Source organism: Dipodomys spectabilis, unplaced genomic scaffold (assembly GCF_019054845.1).
Source record: "Dipodomys spectabilis isolate Male_0828 unplaced genomic scaffold, ASM1905484v1 ptg000096l, whole genome shotgun sequence".
NCBI lineage: Eukaryota > Metazoa > Chordata > Mammalia > Rodentia > Heteromyidae > Dipodomys > Dipodomys spectabilis.
The window spans coordinates 22,745,185-22,767,187 of record NW_024870773.1 but is presented as its reverse complement, the minus strand read 5'-3'; the positions used below and the strand labels follow the sequence as shown (position 1 = coordinate 22,767,187).

The 22,003-nt window shown below is 40.3% G+C and overlaps 1 protein-coding gene, 1 long non-coding RNA gene and 1 pseudogene across 2 annotated transcripts in view; 1 reads left to right on the top strand and 2 right to left on the bottom strand.

Moving 5' to 3' along the window:
• LOC122113023 overlaps positions 1 to 22,003 on the bottom strand; it is a 174,258-nt pseudogene that overhangs the window by 27,996 nt on the left and 124,259 nt on the right.
• The window catches only part of LOC122113024 (aldo-keto reductase family 1 member C13-like), a 265,240-nt gene that overhangs the window by 185,093 nt on the left and 58,144 nt on the right, over positions 1 to 22,003 (bottom strand). The window lies entirely within an intron of this gene.
• Positions 5,342 to 11,798, top strand: LOC122113040. Its single transcript, XR_006148362.1, has 3 exons — positions 5,342 to 5,423; positions 5,781 to 5,786; positions 11,786 to 11,798. It is a non-coding gene; the product is annotated as an uncharacterized LOC122113040 (long non-coding RNA).

The window sequence follows — 22,003 nt, the reverse complement described above, 5'->3', positions numbered from 1 at the left end:
GAGGGAATGAGTCACTGAACATACAAGAAAGCAAGTAAAACCGCACTCACTCCCAATACTGAGCCTCTACCAAGTGACTTGTGTACTAAGTTCTTAGAAATATTTTTGGGTGAATGAGTTACTCTATTCTCTAATGTTGATTATGTATACAGTATTATTATTTTTTGGGGGGGGTTCCAGTCGTGGGGCCTGAACTCTGGGCCTGGGCACTGTCCCTCAGCTCTTCAGCTCAAGGGTAGCCCCCTACCACTCGAGTCACAGGGCCACTTCCGGCTTTTTTCTTTTTACTTCTGTGATGCTGAGAAATTGAACCCAGGGCTTCAGGCATGCAAGGCAAGCCACTCCACCACTAAGCCATCTTCACAGCCCCTGTATACAGTACTATTAAATAAACCTTCCACCCGACCTTCTGAAATCTCCTACTTCACATAGGTAACCCTGCTTATTACTACAGTTTCTTCTAAAGTAAAATGTGCAAGATTCTTTGGAAAGGACCACCAAGAACAATGGATATCAATCTTGAACCTGCCTTAACTATGAAGATTCTTTACCTACCGGAACCAAAGATGGCTAAAGTAGGCTACATGCAAGTCGGCCCTTGATCATGGGAGTTGTGGAGAATCTACTGATAGCTAATAACCATGAAACTTAAACTGTTTCAAAGCCATATTTACCACCAATAGAAAAAGATGAGAAACAAATAAAGAAATCTCTAGTAACGGCAGGGGAAAATGTTGTATAAGCCCAGTCATTTCTAGCTGTTATCTGTAATCTCTAAATATAGGCCACACTTGAAGTTTCTATCTCTTAATCCATTAATATTTGTCTAATTTATTTGCATAGTTGGAAAAACATACAAATAAACTTTATTTCAGTTCCTGACAGAAGCTTAACTCAACCATTTGTGGAAATTATGTTCATACCCACCAAGTATATCATACATTGCCTACCTTCATAGACACTGGATAATACATGAGATAGAGGTCAACATAATCCAATTTGAGGTTTGCCAGTGATCTTTCCAAGCTAGGCTGGACCAGATCTGGACGAAAGAAAGTACACCAAAGCTACAGAAATTGAAGAATAGAGCTTGTGTTTGATTAATAAATGATCCAAAGATTGACATTTATATCTTATAAGATTGGCATGTCTGTACCTGAAAGAAACAGATGTTAGAAAACACACCCTTCATATTTCAATTTCCTTCTATTTGCCCTGTCAAAGTGAGTCCCATCATATTGGGTTATTGTTCATCAAGTTAGAGAAATTAGAAATACATTTTAAAAGGCATATTTTTATATCTAATCAAGTAATAAGGACTTCAAATCTCTGAATTACTTTTTATGCATATTATAAATTTATTATTGTGCTACGACTCTCATTCATTAATACATGAACAACTAACATCTTTGTATTTACATAGCAGGAGGGACACATTTTGAACATTTCAACATGTTACACAAATCAGTACATTATAACTGAAAATCATTTACCATTCAGATAATATCAATTCTCTGATTTTCATGAGTGTTAAAAACTGATCTTCTAAATGTGAAGAAAATGTAGAAAATAAGCAAGGGGAGAAGGGAAGTCATAATTTTGACATAGTCTATATCACCTCTGAGCCCATTCTAAATAATGATGCTTTGAGTTAAGGACATAGACAGAAAGGCATTTTAATGTTATAAATTTGTATACAATCACTAAATAAAATCACTAAACTGTATTTGTGTACAATCACTAAACTACTTTGTGTGTGTGTGTGTGTGTGTGTGTGTGTGAGTGTGTGTATGCATATGTGTGTGTATGTGTGAGTGTATCAGTCTTGGGTTTGAATGTAGGACCTGAGCACTGTCTCTGAGCTCCTTTGCTCAAGCTTCTTTGCACAGCTTCACTTCTGGTTCTTTGGTGGTTAATTGGAGACAAGAGTCTCCCCGTCTTTCCTGCCCAAGCTGGCTTTGAACCATGATCCTCAGATCTCAGCCTCCTGAGTGGCTAGGATTACAGGTGACTTACAGAATATATCCTCTATGGGAAATAAATGAGAATAAAAGGCGCACCAATAAGCACATTTTGCCAACTGATATTTCAATTTCATACATAATTTTCTCTTCTTTACGTCACATCATTTGTTTGCACACTTACACACTGTAGATACAATACCTTTGAGGTGAGGAATATGTCTTCTCTCTTCACAGTGTCCTCTTCAATCTTGTTTCGAATGGCCTGCCCTACCTCCTCTGCCACTTGGTATGTGTAAGCAGTGTCAATATGGAGGAAGCCGGCATCTATAGCTAACTTGGTAGCCTCAAAGACTTTACTCTTGGGAACCTAGGGAAGCAACCAGAAGTAGTATTTGGAGAAAGGAGTTGTCACTAGATGTCAGAATTAGCCAAAAGGATAGTTGACAAGACCAAAGAGATTTGTACTACAAATCATTGTCAGATGGCATATTTGACAAAGGCCTCGTTCCCTGATCATTGAATTCCCATTTTCTGTGATACTAAATGACACCCCAAATGTTGTTTTGGAGGCTACAGAACTGGCACTTATTTACACCTTCTTTTTTGTGAGTGAGGGGGACTTAATTCTGGGCCTGGGCTCTGACCCTCAGCTCTTCAGCTCAAGGCTAGTGCTCTACCACTTGAGCCACAGTGCCACTTCTGGCTTTTTTCTGCTTATGTTATGCTGAAGAATGGATCTCAGAGCCTCATGCATGCAAGGCAAACACTATACCACTGAACCACCTTCCCAGCCCCTATTTACATCTTTATTTACTTTTGAACATGGACAACAAAATCAAACCCACATTTTCTGGGTCTTTGTGCTAAACAAGAATTTTACATTCTAAGTCCCTTACAAAACCATGAAATCTTCGTTAATTATTAATATAGTACACCCCAGAAACAACTCCTGTTCATATATTATCTGGAACCTCATGCAAAATTCAGCATATTGAAATAATTTTATTATTTCATTAATCCTATTATTATTAATATAAAGAGGTCACTAAGTAAATGTCAAAGGGTAAGAATGTAAGAAAAATATAGAAGAAATCTGGTGCAAGCTTCTGTGATTCTTCTTCAGTGAAACAGGCTGAATTCCCTATAATTCTCCCTTCACAAAAATGGGAACTCTGTCTGTAATGAAATCTGTTAGAGAACTTTCCAAGATTTTCATATTATATGGAGTCCTCTGATAGGACCTGCCAAATCCATCTCTCAAAAGAAGACAATGCAAAACTGTACTGCTCTTTTGTATATAAGCCATTTAGGAACACTCATCATCGTTATCTTTAAATGGCTGCTAAGACATCAAAGTCCCTAGATGCCAACCAGAGCTAGACTGTCATTCAAACTTGGCTAGAGAACAATGTGTGATCAAACACATTTTTATGTATCCATGCCTCCTTTTTTTTACAGATGAAATGCTGATGGAAAAATGTATTCTCAAATAATCTAGATATACAAGTAGGTGTGAGCATAGCTGGAAGATCTGAGAACCAAATGAATCCCCAGCACTCATACAAGAAGTAACTAAGTCTTGATAGCCCAGTTCAACTCCCAATCACTCTAGAATACTTTTCAACATTTCCTCATAGGATAACTTACTTCTTCAGGCGTGTAGGTTCCAAGGCCCAATGTGGGGATAAATGACCATCATTTAGTTTCACACAATGCTCTTTACAACTCATGGCTGGTCAGTTGTCTGACTAAGCTCATGTTGTTCCTTCTGCTTCCTGCACAGGACACTGAATAACTTACATCCTAGCTCCTGCCTAATGGTTAGTTAGTGTCACTTCCTGTTAATGATTCCCCAATGGTACTGCTGGTCTAGAAATTAACTAATATAAAGGGAGAAATGTTTCACATATAAGAAGAGAGTTGGAATCACTATATTTTTATACAAGTTAATTTTTGTTATTTTATTGGCATATATTGAATTGTACATAGTAAAGGATTTCATCATGTCATTTCCATTCATACATAAACTTCAATAAAATTTCAATAAATTTAATTACATATACTACTACCTGCATCTAGACCTACTTACAATGGATGTATTTTTCCCTTCTTCAGTCACGTGGGCCACTCTTAATGAGCCCTTGGGCCTATGCAGCTCTATTAGGACACTTCCCTTCCTTTACCTCCAAGTTGACTACTGGACAGCCACCATTTCTCACATACATGGATTGCATCCTTTGCATTGCTAGAAGAAACTTTTGGATTTCTTCTTATTTTTGCTCAATCGAGGAAGAACTAAAATGTATGTTTTTCCATACATTCCTTTAATTTCTACCTTATCACCTTAGCAGAGATGGCTGAGGGGAAACCTGATTGCCCAGGGTCACATGTCCAAATACAAAGATGGCCACATCCTATGCAAGATGCAGTGGGTGGAGAAACATTGACCTAGATGCACTGTGCCTATGAACTGATTTCTTCAGTCCAAGCCTTACTGAACATTATGCATAAGTGAACAGAAATGAAAATATCTTAAATTTATTAAATTTTGGAATAGGTGGCTAAAATTTGATGTAATAGAATAATTATTGGGATTCAGATTGGAACTGATAAATTATTAATGGATTATTATAAAAACCAAGTTATTTAACATAATAGTTAAAAATAATGACTATATTAGTCAATGATGTAATGTCATCACACAATATGTATTATAAATACATATGTATGAAAGCTTAAAATTTATTCTTTCTGAAAGATAAGAGCGCATGATTATTAAATCTTCTATATGATTTTCAATCTTCTCAAAACAATGATGAGCAGTTTGGAATCTGAGAGAAAATAACTACCATGGTCTCTTGATCCCTGTCTATGCAATTATGGCCAAATCAATTTGGATTATTTATAAAAAGTGAGAGAGAAGCTGGAACCTGGTGGCTCATGCCTGTAATTCTAGCTACTCAGGAGGCTGAGCTCTGAGGATCACAGTTAAAAGCCAGCCCAGGCAGGAAAGTCCATGAGACTCTTATCTCCAATAAACCACCAGAAAACTGGAAGTGGTGATGTGATGCAAGTGGTAGAGCACTGGCCTTGAGCTGAAGAGCTGAGGGACAGTGCCCAAGTTGAAGCCCCACGACTGACAAAAGAAAAAAACGTGAGAGAGAACAAAAACATGCAAGTGACAAAGATAGGGTTAGGGAGAATCTTTAGGGAAACAACCTTGTGTTTGTTTTTGAAAGTGATGATAATGTACAGTCTTCTTTTCCAGACCAGGGGGCTCAGCTTTAGCTGAGTGAAACCACTGAGCAGCACCAATGGAGTGGAACAGATATATCCAAAGATATTTCCAAAGGACAGAGCCGTAAGACCTGTAGACACAGGAGCTTCAGAGACAAGACATCACACAGGCCTCCATTTCAGTATTCATCAGAAAATGGATAATTAGGGTGACCAAGAAGGGTAAAGAGAGAAAGAATGCATACCATATGCTCTAGGATCCATATTTAGAGAAGAAATGGTATCTATGTGACTATTATTACATTGAGAGTCATTACATTTCCTGATCAGGGAAAGAATTTGCTGTTTTAACTTTTATGAACAGGACTTTATAGAGCATGCTTGTACAATATAAGGACTAAACTTTTCCTATTACTCTCTCTTGCTCAGAAAGAACATAATACAATGCAGAGCTACCAACTCTGAAAGACATTCTTTTTCTTTGTTGTTTCAATCTTCCAAAGCAAAGAAAGGAAAAATAGTCTTTCCACGTCAATTCTCAAAAAGGATGGAAGCGGCTTTTTATCATGTTTAGTGCAGAAGTAAGTCTATCCTTTACCATTCCTACCATTACCATTCCCACCAAATGTTCTCACAAAGGGCAGCCAGAGGCTTCAGTGCTTAAAGCCTTGCCAATCTCCTTTTTAAAGGGATATTGCAGTATGAACGCCTTCCATCCTGCCCTTTGCATTCTAATTAATTGATGACTATGACTTCTTAATGCTCTGACAAATTCTGCACACTTGATCTTTGAGTCAGGATGCCCACTTCCTGATTCCTGTAAGACTATATGCTTTCTTTTTCTTAAAAAACTCTGTTATATGTAATTCTTCCCGCTAAACAATTGGGCTCCACCTTCCTCCCCCCTTTCTTTTATTGACAAGATAATTAAATGCTAGTGCTTTCACACCCTGTGTGAAAATAGGACATTGAAATTCTATTCATCCCAGATGCAATCTTTACTATCAGATGTTAAAGGCTACCCCAAACCCAAAGAAAAGTTCCTTTCCATCTTTTATTCTGTTGACTATCCCATCAACTTTTCTGATTTCTCTGCATCTTGCCTTCTAGAACTCTTCATGAACTATAGAAATAAACAGAAATGACTCCAAATGCAATCAACATCCAAGCAAGTGGCCTGGCAGGCAGTATTCTTGTATTTGAGACTGTAATCTTCTGAGAACCAGATCGAAAATACAGGAAAATATGACATGTAATGTAATCGGTCTGTGATTAACTAGTCCAACTCTGATGGAGTTTACATGGCTTAGCTCTATCCTGGAAATAAAAAGACAAACCTGAGAACCAAGTAAGTTCAAATACTCAGGCAAGAAATGAATGTGTTGACAGCATAGATAAACTTCTTCTCATCCTAGGTTATTTTCCTTTGAACCATGCACCAAATGATGACTTACCTCTTCAGGTGTGCTGGTGCCAAAGCCCAGAGCAGGGATCAAGTGACCATCATTTAGTGTCACATAGGAGTGTTTGGAGTTCATTGTTGGTCTGTCTTCTGGCTAAGCACAATCTGTTTCTTCTCTTGCAGGGCAGTCAAAAATGCATAACCCCTGCTTGTCAAATAAATAATCAAAAGTTATTCATTGTTGGAAGAGGCAGTGAGGTTAAAGTAATATTCTCGATATTCAGATATGGTAGTTCATGCTTGTAATCCCAATATTTGGAAAGTTGAGGCAGATACATTGTGTATTTGCATCCAAACTGCTCACTTAGGGAATCCTATTCAAAAATAATCAATAGACAAAGAACAAGCACATGTGAAATGGAACTGGAATCAATTCCGTTACGGTGTTATATAATTAAAATTAATATTGATGAAATTTTTGCCACCGTAATGCTAAATTTTGATGGCTTCCTTGAATGTTAAGCATATTTATGTTTTTTGAGTATACTTGAACATGTAGTTCTACATCTTTCAATTCAATGGCATGGTGGGTATTAAATTTACCTTCTAAATCACCTCAAATAATACTTGTGTATTTAACCATGGGCATAAAGGAGTAGTCACTTAAAATACTTTGCCATTAAATAGCTATTCAAATGAAGGCTGATGTGGTTACTAAGTCATCAGAAACCTACTTTAATGATCAGAGAACACAGCAATGTTCTTGACAAACATAAAAATCACAGTGGGTCCTCCATTTGAGGGAATACGTGGGCCTGGACAAGCAGGCTGCCTCCTTATCCTATAAAGACAAGTCCCCAGGGATCATCAGTTGCTTATGACAAATATTTGGCTGATCACCACAAACAACTGGAAAGGGCTATTGATCTGGCATCTGTTTCTAGGTGGCTGAGTCCTGCTTCTGCTATTAGCAAAAAGCCACACTGGAGGCATTTCTCAAGATGCTTGGATATAGTAATTGTTAACTGTGTCCTTGCTCGCTGCTTTCTCCATTTTAAAGGCCTTTCCTCCCATCCACAGGCACATTAACCATCCAGCCTCTCATATTTCATGGATCAAGAACTACTGAATCTTCTCTTTTAGAGGAGACTAATGACTTGAGCCCACCTGGATGGAAGGCACTTAGTGTCTCAAATTCCTAGACACAGTGTAGCACTGAGGTCCTTCCATGTATTTTTGGCTTTTGCAAATAAAGATATGACTAAGATTGCTCCATACTTTCTATTTTTAGCATCTTCTGCTTTGCAAAAAGGCTGGCATAGGGGGGTAGAGGGACAAGGAGTGGGAACACTTGCTTATAATACAGGAAGAAAGAAATGGAGAATAGGAGAGGAGACTGAGGGAGATTACCTGGTTACAGACAGGCTTATATTGAGCCCTTGTTTATTCAGGATCATCTCCAGCTGCCCATGATTGAAATTGAACACTCCAATGGACTTAGCCAACACTGAGTCTTTACACTTCTCCGTGGCCTTGAGGGGAAAAAAATGTAATGAACAATAATTTATCAACGTAGCTGCATATCAACTTAGGTGCAATGCTCTATGACTGAAAGAAACACTTCTACAAAATTAAAATTAAGCTAACTGCAATTGACCAGTGAGGAGGGAAATGATAGGGGTGTCGGCAAGAAAATAATTCCTGTGTTTAGTTCTGCGTATGGAGTTACAGAGATAGCTGTTGCCATTGTTTCCAAAATGTCTGCCCCAATTCTCTCTGTATACTTAAATATGGAATTCATCTTTCCACTTAAGCAAATAGGCCTTTCAAATACCATGGATTTCTCCAAGAGTATACATGCTAATGTACATGTAAAGATGGGATCCAAACTCTTCCTCTCTCAATTTCCTTCATGTTATCTATAGCAAATACTCACTTCCCATGTGGTACAAAGATCCACTGTGTCAAATATTAATTTTCCACTCTCGTCCATTGGAAAATCTTCCTCTCCCAGCTGCAATAGAAGTAATCACTAAAGCAATCTTACCAAAGTCATTTCTCCAATTAGAAATTCTCTTAGGTAAGGATAGGTTTTAGAAACAAATTTGTGTGATAGAAATTGGAACCTTCTCAGCCGGGCACTGGTGGCTCATGCCTGTAATCCTAACTACTCAGAAGGCTGAGATCTGAGGATCGCGGTTCAAAGCCAGCCCGGGCAGGAGAGACCATGAGACTCCTATCTCCAATAAACCACCAGAAAACCAGAAGTGGCGATATAGCTCAAGTGGTAGAGCACTGGCCTTGAGCTGAAGAGCTGAAGGACAGCGCCCAGGCCCAGATTTCAAGCCCCACGACCGACCAAAAAAAAAGAAAAGAAAAGAAATTGGAACCTTCTCATATTTATATTTGTCACATAGTTCTATTTTTTTTTTTTTTGAGTTGTAAAGAATGGCTTTGGATGACAGTAATTCCAAATGGTTCAGGATGTTGGGTGTCACACAGGAATAGGTCACCAACATGAAGGGAACTCTGCATGACAACGTTTATTTATGCAAAAGGATGCACCTCCAGCCAGAACTCTCCCAAGCAAGCACAGAGAGAAGACAGGATGCTTCATTTTTATCCCTGACCCAGCAAACCCACCCTTCTGCTCAAGTTGGCTGAGCTCAGGTTCACCATCTGCAAAAGGATGTGGCTTAATTAACTGTATGTAATTAACCTTCAAGGAGCTTCTAACAGGATGTCTTAAAGTGCTCAGGAAAAGGATAAGTGTAACTAAAATGTAATTAACAAGGGCCAAACCACTTGTCCAAACCAGAAACCTTCAGAAAAACAATTCTCTCAATATTAACAGAAAGGATTTAATGAATAGCCAAGTAAAGGAAGCCAATACCCTCCTCTGGACATGAGAAGCTTAAAACAATATTCTACATGGGAAAGAGAATTAAAACCAGATCACTTATAAGACAGGGAATTTTGAAAGCAATCATTAAATACAATCCCACATGCAAACCACCTTACAAACATCAATGTCTTCATTTACCTCAGAGAGATTTAGTGTTAAAGCCCTGGATGGACCTGGCAGTGTTAACATGGGTAGACATATTACTTGACGACTACAAAAATGACTACTTCTAATCCAGCTTTTAGTGTAAATTGGTCCAATTAATGCATGTGTGTGTGTGTGTGTGTGTGTGTGTGGTTCTGATGCAATGAATATCTGTACCATAATGTAATTGAATACTTACATAAGAGCATAGGAGAAGACAGGAGAGGGAAAGCCAAATGTGTATAGGAAATCTCACCATGAACCAAACTTCTATCTTGAGCTGTATATAGGAAACATAATCTACTAATTAAAGATCTTTTAGATACCTCAGGATCAAAGATGCAGAACCAAGGCATTGATGGTCATGGTGTCATTTCATTCCCCTTCACAGTTCTCACTATGCTGGAAGAAAAGAGTCTTTCAGGATTTCTTATTGTTGTCCAGGCTCTGGGAGTTTTCTTGTGGATAGTGTTGGAAGGTTTCCCAACCTAAGTCAACATTTCTAGTTTTCACAACAGAAAAAGATTAATGAGTATAGTGCAGTATAGGTGTCTCCTGTTGTGGCTAGGCATGTTTTATTTTAACCATAGGATCTCTCTGCCTTTCAGGCATAATCCTTGACTTCATAGATATCTGTCAAAAGAAGAAAACAAACTTCATTGAATCCAAGCAAGGCCGTTCTTACAGTAGAGCAATTTCCAGATTACTATCTCTTCTGAACAAAGAAGCCCAATTTTATTGCATGAAGGAATAGGAAGGTGTTAAGGTTAAGGGTGATTTGTTAATATGGAAAATAAAGGATATAGTAGAAAAAAGCTAATTTAGTATGTTTTTTATTGGATATGTTGGATCCCTTTGCCACATGGGAGGTAAATATTTGAAAAATCTTTTGTGCAATGCTAGACTCCTTGTTGCACTAGAAGCAATCATGAAAGCAATTTCACCAAAGTCATTTCTCCACCCAAAGCTCCCAGATAAATCTAGGACTGGAAACTAAAGCAGCATAAGAAACAGTGGAAAGACATGACCCATCTTTATCCCATGTTTGCATGTAGAGTTGTAAAGAATATGCCTGGGTGAAAGGCCTCTATTTTCTTGAATCTATCATATGTGATAAAGTAGAATACATTTCCATGTTTTTATGCAGTGTTCTAGTTGAGTTGTGATAATTTTCATGCCCTTGAATTTTCTTTTGGATAAATGGCTCTTTTTCACTGAGGAAGTTAGTAGTTCAGTGAAAGCACCAACCCAGAACCACACACACACACACAGTCATCTAGAACCAAGAAAGAGTTTTATTGCCAGCAAAGGAGCTGACAAGGTTAATTTTCTGCCAGGGGAGAAAGAATGTCCTTCTAAAGAGATGGTTTTATAATATCAAGGGGCAAAGGGCAGGAACTTGCCTGGACAGAGGTGAAAGATTAAAAATTAGAGTTACTTTTTACAATTGCTAACTGCTGATTTTGCTTTTGTAAACTTGCTTGCGCTAACACCAACCCCCTCCCCGGAAATAAGGAATTGGGTAAAGTCTCAGAGCCCAGATGTCGGGCCCAGGACAAGGTCAGTGGTCGTAGATAAAGAACAGACAGTATGTGTTTTTCAGTTCCCGTTTAGAAATTCCCCAGACGGGACCTTGATAATGACCACCTGGCAGGACCAGCAAACTAGGCCAAATGTCAACCAATCACAAGCCTGTAACTATGTGAACTCCCCTAACCCTTATTGTCCAAAGTAACCACGCCCCCTTGATTCCCCCACACACTCCCCGATCACCCACGCCAGTCATTTTACAAAGAGTGTTACAAAATTTCCCACGTAAAAAAATGATTGCTGGGGTATATGGTGACCTTTAAACGGGCCAATCCTGGGACACCTTGTGTTAATCATGTGGTCTTTGCTTTTAAAAATGCCTGTTACCGCTGCTCAAGGCTCTCTCCCTTCCCTTCCCGAGGCACAGAGTCCGTTTGCGCAAACGTCAAATAAACTCCTCTTGCTTGTTGCATCTCCGGTCTGGAGTCTGAGTTTCTGGGGCGCCCTCCCGTCAACGGAAGTATCCTAGGGGGGCTAGGGTCTTTCAGTGGGGGCTCATCCGGGATACCAGCGCTCCCAGACCCCAAACTCCAGGACAGGCAGGAAGTAAGATAGAGCTCTTGTGTTTCCCGTCTTCCGTGTTTGTCACTTTCATTTTGCATTCTGGGATCCAAAGTGCCTGTACAAGACCTGTATTCTGAATTTGGGCCAGTAGGGGAGGCAGACGTGACCTGAAACCCCTGGTCCCCACCCTGGAGTCCCACTCTCAGGGGGTCTGGAGGAAGGATGAGACCCGAGTGTCTCTCTGTACTGGAGAGTTAAGGCATGGCCAGCCATTCACATCTGTAGTTTCCTTCCTCATCTGTAGTCGCTCAGCTGCCGTGCGTCGTTTGTCTGGTTCTGTCTGTCTCTGTTTAGTGTTAATTGTTTTTAGTGTGTGTTTTGTATTCTCTATAGAGATGGGACAACAAGTGAGTCCACTCCCAGGACACCCTTAGACCTGGTCTTAGTTTGTTTAAAAACAAAAACTGCTGGTTCTGCTTTTGTAACTTGCTTGTTTGTCAATTATGAAACTGCCACTGACCACCTGCAAGTGGCCCCAGTTAGATCTCAGCCTGGGGCCTGGCTGGGGGGGGGGGGGGTCTGAGCGTGGGGTAGAACCTGTCAGTCTGAAGGGACGGCCGGTAGGGATTTTTTTTCCCTTGTCCCAAGATGACTGGGAATTCTCCTCTGCCTTGGAAGGCCCCTGAGTTAATGTTTGCAGGAATCTAAAAGAAAAATCCTCCAGAGGTGAGTAGGGGGGTTGAGTCCCCTGGTAAGTAAATGGTGGTGAGATGTCGCCCCATTCACTGAGACCTGATTTTGTCTTTGTGGCCACTTGTCTGTCTTGTTTACTTCGCTGTGTTTTCTGTTCTGTTTCCAGAGGTAGGGAAGTTTTAGGTGAGCATGGCAGGCTCATTCAGCAGACTCTGGATTCAGCTTGTTGAGTGGGAGCAGCACTGGGTTTCGGTAGGGATAAACTGGGTCCCATTAGTCCCCAACTCAGCCTTTGGTTCTTGTCTAGTTCTGTTTTAGAATTGGTACCAGTTTTAAATGTGGATCCTTGGTTTTTGTGTTTATCTGTGTTTTTGTTATTTATTTATTTAAACATCTCTGGGGAAATAGGAGTTCCAGCTGGGCTGCTATGCCCACCCTCCCTGTGAGGCATGGAAGGTTACTGGGCTAGTTTGATTCCCTTCAAGCCTCAGGCTGCATTTTCTCCTTGTGGAGGCTGCCAGCAGGGAGGGTGTAGAAGGCTGTTTGCCTGGTTTGGACTTTTTCAGCTAGTCCTGACAACGTAACAATTTGTAAAGTGCTCTTGTCTAAAATTGGATAAAAAAAATCTGGCCAGTTTAGTTTTAGGTGACCCCCTCCCCCAGCCCTCCTCCAATGGAAGGGATTCAAAAGACTAATTGATAAATTGTCTTGCTAAACAAGCAAGCTCTGGGAAAATGAAGCCCAACAAAGGTACCTAGTTTAAAAGAAACACTGTCTTAAATTTTTGTTTGAAAACTTTAAAAGGTGTACGTACAACTGATTTTGATTTTTGTGTGCTTTAAGATCTGTGTGAGTGTTTTGTGTGTCTGTGAACGTGTTCAAAGATAAAAATTGTCAGCATGCTGTAACAATTGCGTGAGTTTAAATTTAAGATTCAAAAGGTTATGAGGTTTGGACATTACCAAAAATTTTTTTTAAAAATCTTCATAGTGTTTTAAATGACTTTTTAAAGATTCTTTAACTTGAAAAATAAAAAAATCTGGTATTAAAAAAAACTAATATTTTAAAATGCATAAGACTGTTTATACTGTAATCAAGTTATCTGGCTTAACAAAAATGCATTGGCTGTTTGGGATTTAGTTCCCTTGGCTAAAATTTGGGGATAAATATTAAAAATTTAAATGTAAAGGTTAATTTAACACTGTCAAAAACCATACCTGTTCTGTCTGCCTAAAACTGTGTATTTCATTCAAGAACCAACAGAAGACCTGTCTTTAGAGGTAAGGGGTAAACAGGCAGAAGTTCAGATCAACTGGTCATGCATGGTGGGACAAGCCCTGGGAGGAGTCCACGCATGGTAAAAGAGGTTAAGCTGGCACAAAAGCAGTTGATCTAACCCTAAAGAGTCAGATTGGGTGTGTGCCCATTCCATAGAAGGGGCTGAGTGGCCTATCTTTGTTCTCTCTATTCCCTGCAGATAGACACTGAAAACATAATGGTTAAAATGAGTGATGTGATGATCTGATTAGTATTGCTAAAACTTCCCCTTGGATGTGTTAACATTAAAATTAAAAAAGCCTTAAAAAGAGGGTTAAAAAGTTATTTGTATAATGTGGCTTACTTTCAATTATGTTCTACAATTAGGATGTTTTTAAAAGTTATAAAGGTGTTAAGTCTAGCTTCGTGGTATAGTGATGGTGACTGTAATTCTTGCATTAAGGAAAAATTGTCATTTGAGTTTAAAAGTTTTAATGTGTAAAAACAAGCAGCAAGAGACAATGAGTGACACTTGGCCTCAAGATTTTAAGAGGTTTTTTTAAAACACAAATAAAAACTAAAGTATAAAATCTTAAAGGTAATTAATAAGAGGCTTAAAAAAAAATTAGGATTACCAAAATAATTGCTATTCTAGTTTGCTCTTATAGGTTTTTTTTTAAGTTTCCAGCAAAATCCAGAGCAAAGCACAGAGGATTCTTAAAAGTTTGCCAGATGTAACTTTGACTCTTAATAAGTTTCAGGTAAGAGCATGCTTAAAAGCTACTTGTATGTTGACCACCTTGTTGCTTTTAATTGGAATAAAATGGCCTTTTGTAAGACTCATTGATCTGCAAACTGGTTCAAAGCCAGCCCGGGCACAAAAAGGTTCCTGTGAGACTGTCACCTCTACTCAGCCAGCAGAGTACTGAAAGAGCAAGCAGAGTTGCTTTGGGACTCAAAGTGGCAGAGTGCTAGCCTTGAGCTGGAGAGCTGAGGGACAGCACTCCGGCCCCGAGTTCAAGTCCAGCAACCAGCTAAGGGAAATGCCAATGAGGCATTTATCCAGTTAGAGAAGACACTCCTGGGACAAGAGAAATGGAGAAGCATCCAGAGGCAGTAAGCCACTGCTTGGATGGAAGAAATGTCAGATCCTAGAGTCATTTGTGTGTGGCCCTTCAAAACTGGTCAGAGCCAGGAGGTAATGGAAAGAGTTTATAAGCATGCCAAAATGTCCATGACTATCTACCTTGTAAGGGACAGGAACTTGCCACTCCTCTGTGATAGTAGTGAAAAGCTAATGTTATAAAATATGGGGGATAGTTTAAATCTCAACCCCTTTATGTGCCAAAAGCTTTAATTGGCAGTACTATTGAGCTGACATCAGCTACATGAAATTCATCTGCTCAGGAAAAAGTTTGTAAACCTGAGAGTCCATTGATCTCTTTCTAAAGGCCTGCAAAGGTAACTTAGGCATTGTTAGGGTCACTAGAGATCACATTCCTAAGCCATCTAAAAAGGTGTTTTTGCAAACCAGAGTGCTAAACAAACTACACTGCTGTAGCTGGAGAAAAGGTCTGTGCAGTTGTCAAAATATTGTTCTTAATGACATCTCACCCTGATAGCCTCTTTGTAAAATAGGCTAAGGTTATAGGTTCCTGGCTAGGTAGGATCAACGCCCCTAAAGTCAGCTTAAAGAAGTTACAGACGATGGACCTTCACCCATCAACCCCCTTTTAAAATCAAGAGTCTAGAGTCAGTTTTAGAAAAATCAGGCAAAATAAATAAAATAATATTTTTTAAAAACAAATATAAAAAATAGTGTTAACAGGTGTGCAAGTGTTGAGACTGCATCTGTCGGAGATGGTTACAAGACTAAGCCTTCTGTGTCTGTTTACAAAAATATCTGGTTTGTAAAAAAGTTGTGATTTTGGTAAATTGTCCTGGGCTATTGTTTAAAGGTCTTAAAAACCAGTGGGATCAAAGCCTGCCAAGCCTACGTATTACTTGCATCCTTAACCAGTCTGTGTAGGAATTTACAGCCCAGCATGAGGTGTGACAGTCCTTTGGAACCACTGAGAGATCCTGCTGCTGCTCCTGCTGCTGCTACTGCTGCTGCTGTACACCCTAATGGGTAAAGTTCAATGACGGCCTGACAGTCACCTGGAGGAACTCCTGCCTGATTCCATCGCCTAAGTTTGCTTCCTAGTTGACAGCTGCTAAATCTAAGATCTTGTGGGACATTCCTTTGGGTGATATCCAGAAATTCTCTCTATTCCCACAGTGGATACTGGGGACAAGGATATCACTGGCTTGCTTACCTTAGGCACTTCCATGCATAGTGACTGGAAATCCACTCTATAGTCACAGCCTAGTTTGGCTGTGGTATAGTAATAACCTGAGTGTGTTATCAATGGAAGTAGTACTCTTAGCCTTAACTTCTGCATCACAATGGTGCCTTAAGGCTGTTCTAAGATAAAGGTTCCACAAGCCAAAGGAGGGAATGGCACCCTGCAACTCATTCAAAATCAAGTGTGGAGACCTCTGGCAGCAGCCTACACAGCCGGGAACTCCACCATCCCACACCCCTTCCAGATTGGCGATGAGGTGTATGTGAAGAGACATCAGTCCAGGACCCTCGAACCTCGCTGAAAAGGCCCGTATACCGTATTACTGACCACCCCCACAGCATTAAAGGTGGACGGGATTGCGGCCTGGATTCATGCCTCCCATGTTAGACGTGCACCACCCAAGGTCAACGAGAATCCCACAGTGTTGCCCAGAGGGAAGCTGCAGCATACTCAAAATCCTCTCAAGATAAGACTCTTAAAAACTGCTTAATGTTTTTTTCTATTGTGGCTTTGACTGTAACAGAAGGACACAGTGTCCATCCCCTGGCAGGCATAAACCCACACTTTCCCCAAAACCAGACTTGACAATAATGACTGGGCAGGGGGCCATAATATGGTCTGCCTCTACCATATCCCCTCTGTGGACTTGGTGGCCAGATTTGTATCCAGACCTTTGCAAGCTAGCACTGGGAGAGCATGCCTACTGGAACCTAGGGCACTATTTTGACCCAATCAAACCCCCCTTGGGCCCTACCCCTAAAAACAAAATGGGGGGCTGCGGGAGAACAGAAGGTAGGAGTGACCTATGATCCCACTCAATATACGTTTGTCCCGGACATCAGGGGGACCGCTCCACCAACCGCTGCGGGGGAAGGAGTGACTACTTTTGTAAGGCTTGGGGCTGTGAGACCACAGGTGACACCTATTAGAAGCCTTCCTCCTCTTGGGATTACATAACTGTAAAGACAAACTACACACACCCTCCTCTGCAGGATCCATCCATCCACAAATCCAAGGGGCCTGACAAGGTAAATCCCATGCTCCTTAATGAGTGCCAAGCTTGGTGTAAACCCCTCAAAGTACAATTTACCTATAAGAAAAAAAAGACCGAATGTGGGATGGGTCACTGGTTTTTCTTGGGGCATCAGGTTGTACAAGGACTTACATGATGATGGGCTTCTCATGACCATTCAGCTACTAGTAGAGACCCCCGCACCCCAACTTCTAGGGCCAAATCCGGTGCTGGAAAAACGAGGTTCCCTCAAAATAAGACCACAGGAAGATCCCCTGCGTGCCCCGTGCTATTGCCAAAACCCCGGCTATAGGTTTTAAGTCTCCCCTACCACTCCGAGCCAGCCCATTGCCTTCCTCCACAGGGCAGTGTTTATTTAATCTGGTAAATGGTACATATTTGGCTCTAAATCAGACTTTGACTTCGGGGACTGAGTCTTGCTGGTTATGCCTAGCTTCAAGCCCCCCTTACTGTGAAGTCATTGCAGTCCCAGGGCCTTACACCAGCACTTCGGACCCCAGTAGGTGCCACAGCTCCCCGCCTACACTAACCTTGACTCAAATATCTGGCCAAGGAACTTGTATAGGACATCCACCCCTGCCATATAACAACTTTTGCAACTCCACCACTCCCAGTCCTGGCCCAGGTCCCTACTTGTTGCCGCACCCCGGAGCTTGCTGGGCCTGCAACAAAGGACTTTCCCCCTGCCTAGCCACCCACGTTTTAAATTTTACCAGTGATTTCTGCATTATGGTCCAGGTGCTCCCCAAAATCTTTAACCACCCAGCTGGAACCGTGGAGGCCTGATACGAACAACACCCCACCAGATACCATAGGGAACAAGTGTCCCTCACTCTAGCAGTTATGTTGGGGATAGAAATCGCAGCTGGGGTGGGTACCGGAACAGCTGCTTTAGTACAGGGAGACCAACAATACTCGGCCCTCCAAGCAGTGGTGGATGAGGACTTATAGGCTTTTAAAAAGTCAGTAACAAAGCTTGAACAGCTCCTGACTTTCCTTTCTGAAGTAGTGTTGCAGAACCGGTGGGGCCTAGATTTGCTGTTCCTAAAGGAAGGGGGAATGTGTGCTGCCTTGGGAGAAGAATGCTGTTTTTATGCAGATCGTACAGGAGTAGATAGAGACTCTATGGCAAAACTTAGAGACAGGCTTAACAAGAGACAAAAAGACCGTGAAGCCCAGCAGGATTGGCTTAAAGGATGGTTTAACAAATCACCCTGGATGACTACCATTATCTCCACTATAATGGGACCCCTGCTTATCCTTCTTTTACTCCTCACCCTTGGTTCCTGCATTTTTAACAAGCTATTAGAATTTATCCACAAAAAGGCTTTCCATTGTACAGGCCAAGGTATTAACCCAGCAATATCGGGCATTAAAGATAACTCCCTAAATTTTAAGATTAAAATTAGTCAAAAAAAAAGGAGGGAATGAAAGATTAAAAATTAGAGTTACTTTTTACAATTGCTAACTGCTGATTTTGCTTTTGTAAACTTGCTTGCGCTAACACCAACCCCCTCCCTGGAAATAAGGAATTGGGTAAAGTCTCAGAGCCCAGCTGTCGGGCCCAGGACAAGGTCAGTGGTCGTAGATAAAGAACAGACAGTATGTGTTTTTCAGTTCCCGTTTAGAAATTCCCCAGACGGGACCTTGATAATGACCACCTGGCAGGACCAGCAAACTAGGCCAAATGTCAACCAATCATAAGCCTGTAACTATGTGAACTCCCCTAACCCTTGTTGTCCAAAGTAACCACGCCCCCTTGATTCCCCCACACACTCCCCGATCACCCACGCCAGTCATTTTACAAAGAGTGTTACAAAATTTCCCACGTAAAAAATGATTGCTGGGGTATATGGTGACCTTTACACGGGCCAATCCTGGGACACCTTGTGTTAATCATGCAGTCTTTGCTTTTAAAAATGCCTGTAAACGCTGCTCAGGGCTCTCTACCTTCCCGAGGCAGAGAGTCCTTTTGCGCAAATGTCAAATAAACTTCTCTTGCTTGTTGCATCTCCGTTCTGGAGTCTGAGTTTCTGGGGCACCCTCCCGTCAACGGAAGTATCCTAGCGGGGCTAGGGTCTTTCAGAGGGAGCTAAGATTTGCGGACAAACAGAAGATAAGAGGGTCTGCAGTTACTAGGAATGGCTTGTAACTAACCAAATGGAATCCTGCTTGAAGTGAGAGGGAGAAGGCTGGTTGCTAGCTACCTGCACCAAAAGGGCCCTTTGTTGGGCAATCTGGGAGAAAGAATCTGTTAGGCTATGGGTTCAGGACTTGGCTTGGTCACCAATCTGCAGTAGTGAAACACATATGTTCAAATAACTTTTAACTTTGAATTTCATTATGAAACCAATATAAACAAGCAAAGGTGCAATCACTGATCTTCATTCCCTGAATTCATCAATGCCCCAGATCAGGTGGAAAAAAATATGGCTAGTTCAGGTTATTTTCTAGATTAATTCTGGTGTTACAAAACACAATGTAAAGGTCACATGTCAATAGCCCTGAGATCTGAGCTCAAGGTTATATCTGCCATCAATGGAAGTGACTGGACCAAAACCTAAACAAATCTGTAGAAATACAGAGGCGAGGTATGAATAAGTAGAAACATTTCTGAAAACTACTACAGATACCAACTCTAGTCCTGGCTTACACTTGTCCACAAGATTCAATCTTTTGCATAAAACATTTTGTGGCTTTAAAAATCTTTCATGGAATAAATTGATTTAAATATATAGAAACTGAATTTAACCAACCAATTAAATAGAAGGCATGATAACAGCAGATAGAAAAAAAGGTTTGATGAATCACATTGTCTGCTCTCATTACTAAATGAGTAAGGTAGATGATAGCTTAGCTCTATTAAAGTCTGTTCAGTGATTTCTAGTAAATGAATAAGATGCATAAGTCAATGAAAGGTTCAGTGATATTTCCAAGTAATATCAGACTCTGTTTCATGGAATGTAGACCAAAGATTAAAGGTTCAAGAAGGGAATTTGCATTGAATTAATAATTAATTTGACAAAACTGTTTGTAAGTAGAATCAATGGATCTTGATTAGTGGCACTCCTTTTGTCATTCTCGATATTCCTCCTATTTCTTCATTTTCTTAATTTTGTATGATATGCATTAAATTTTATGACTTCATGCTTGCTCCCTCCTCAACTTCCTCTCTTTCCTTGTCTATTGCTATCCTCTTGACCCTGACTGCCACATTGCAAATGTTTCCTGGTGTTCATTTTGTAAAAGTATGGTGACCAAGAAAGGTAAAGAGAGAAAGAATGCATACTATATGCTCTAGGATCCATATTTAGAGAAGAGATGGTATCTATGTAACCATTATTACACTGAGAGTCATTATATGTCCTGATCAGGGAAAGAATTTGCTGTTTTAACTTTTATGAACAGGACTTTATAGAGCATGCTGGTACAGTATAAGGACAAAACTTTTCCTATTACTCTCTCTTGCTCAGAAAGAACATAATACAATGCATAGCCTACCAACTTTGATACATATTCTTTTTCTTTGTTGTTTCAATCTTCCAAAGCAAAGAAAGGAAAAATAGTCTTTTCACTTCAATTCTCAAAAAGAATGGAAGCTGCTTTTTATCATGCTTAGTGCAGAAGTAAGTCCATCTTTTACCATTCCTGCCATTACCATTCCCACCAAATGTTCTCACAAAGGGCAGCCAGAGGGTTCAGTGCTTAAAGCCTTGCCAATCTCCTTTTTAAAGGGATATTGCAGTGTGAACGCCTTCCATCCTGCCCTTTGCATTCTAATTAATTGATGATTATGACTTCTTAATGCTCTGACAAATTCTGCACACTTGATCTTTGAGTCAAGATGCCCTCTTCCTGATTCCTGTAAGACTATATGCTTTCTTTTTCTTAAAAAACTCTGGTATATGTAATTCTTCCCCCTAAACAATTGTGCTCCACCTACCTCCCCCCTTTCTTTTATTGACAAGATAATTAAATGCTAGTGCTTTCACACCCTGTGTGAAAATAGGACATTGAAATTCTATTCATCCCAGATGCAATCTTTACTATCAGATGTTAAAGGCTACCCCAAACCCAAAGAAAAGTTCCTTTCCATCTTTTATTCTGTTTCCTATCCCCATCAACTTTTCTGATTTCTCTGTATCTTGCCTTCAAAACTCTTCATGAACTATAGAAATAAACAGAGAAATGACTCCAAATGCAATCAACATCCAAGCAAGTGACCAGGCAGGCAGTATTCTTGTATTTGAGAGACAGTGATCTTCTGGGAACCAGATCAAAAATACAGGAAAATATGACATGCAATGTAATTGGTCTATGATTAACTAGTCCAACTCTGATGGAGTTTACATGGCTTAGCTCTATCCTGGAAATAAAAAGACAAACCTGAGAACCAAGTAAGTTCAATTACTCAGACAAGAAATGGATGTGTTGACAGCACAGATCAACTTCCTCTCATCCTAGGTTATTTTCCTTTGAACCATGCATCAAATGATGACTTACCTCTTCAGGTGTGTAAGTGCCAAAGCCCAGAGCAGGGATCAAGTGACCATCATTTAGTGTCACATAAGAGTGTTTGGAGTTCATTGTTGGTCTGTCTTCTGGCTAAGCACAATCTGTTTCTTCTCTTGCAGGGCAGTCAGTAATGCATAACCTCTGCTTGTCAAATAAATAATCAAATGTGATCCATTGTTGGAAGAGGCAGTGAGGTTAAAGTAATATTCTCGATATTCAGATATGGTAGTTCATGCTTGTAATCCCAATATTTGGAATGTTGAGGCAGATACATTGTGTATTTGCATCCAACCTGCTCTACTTAGGGAATCCTATTCAAAAATAATCAATAGACAAAGAACAAGCACATGTGAAATGGAACTGGAATCAATTCCGTTATGGTGTTATATAATTAAAATTAATCTTGATGAA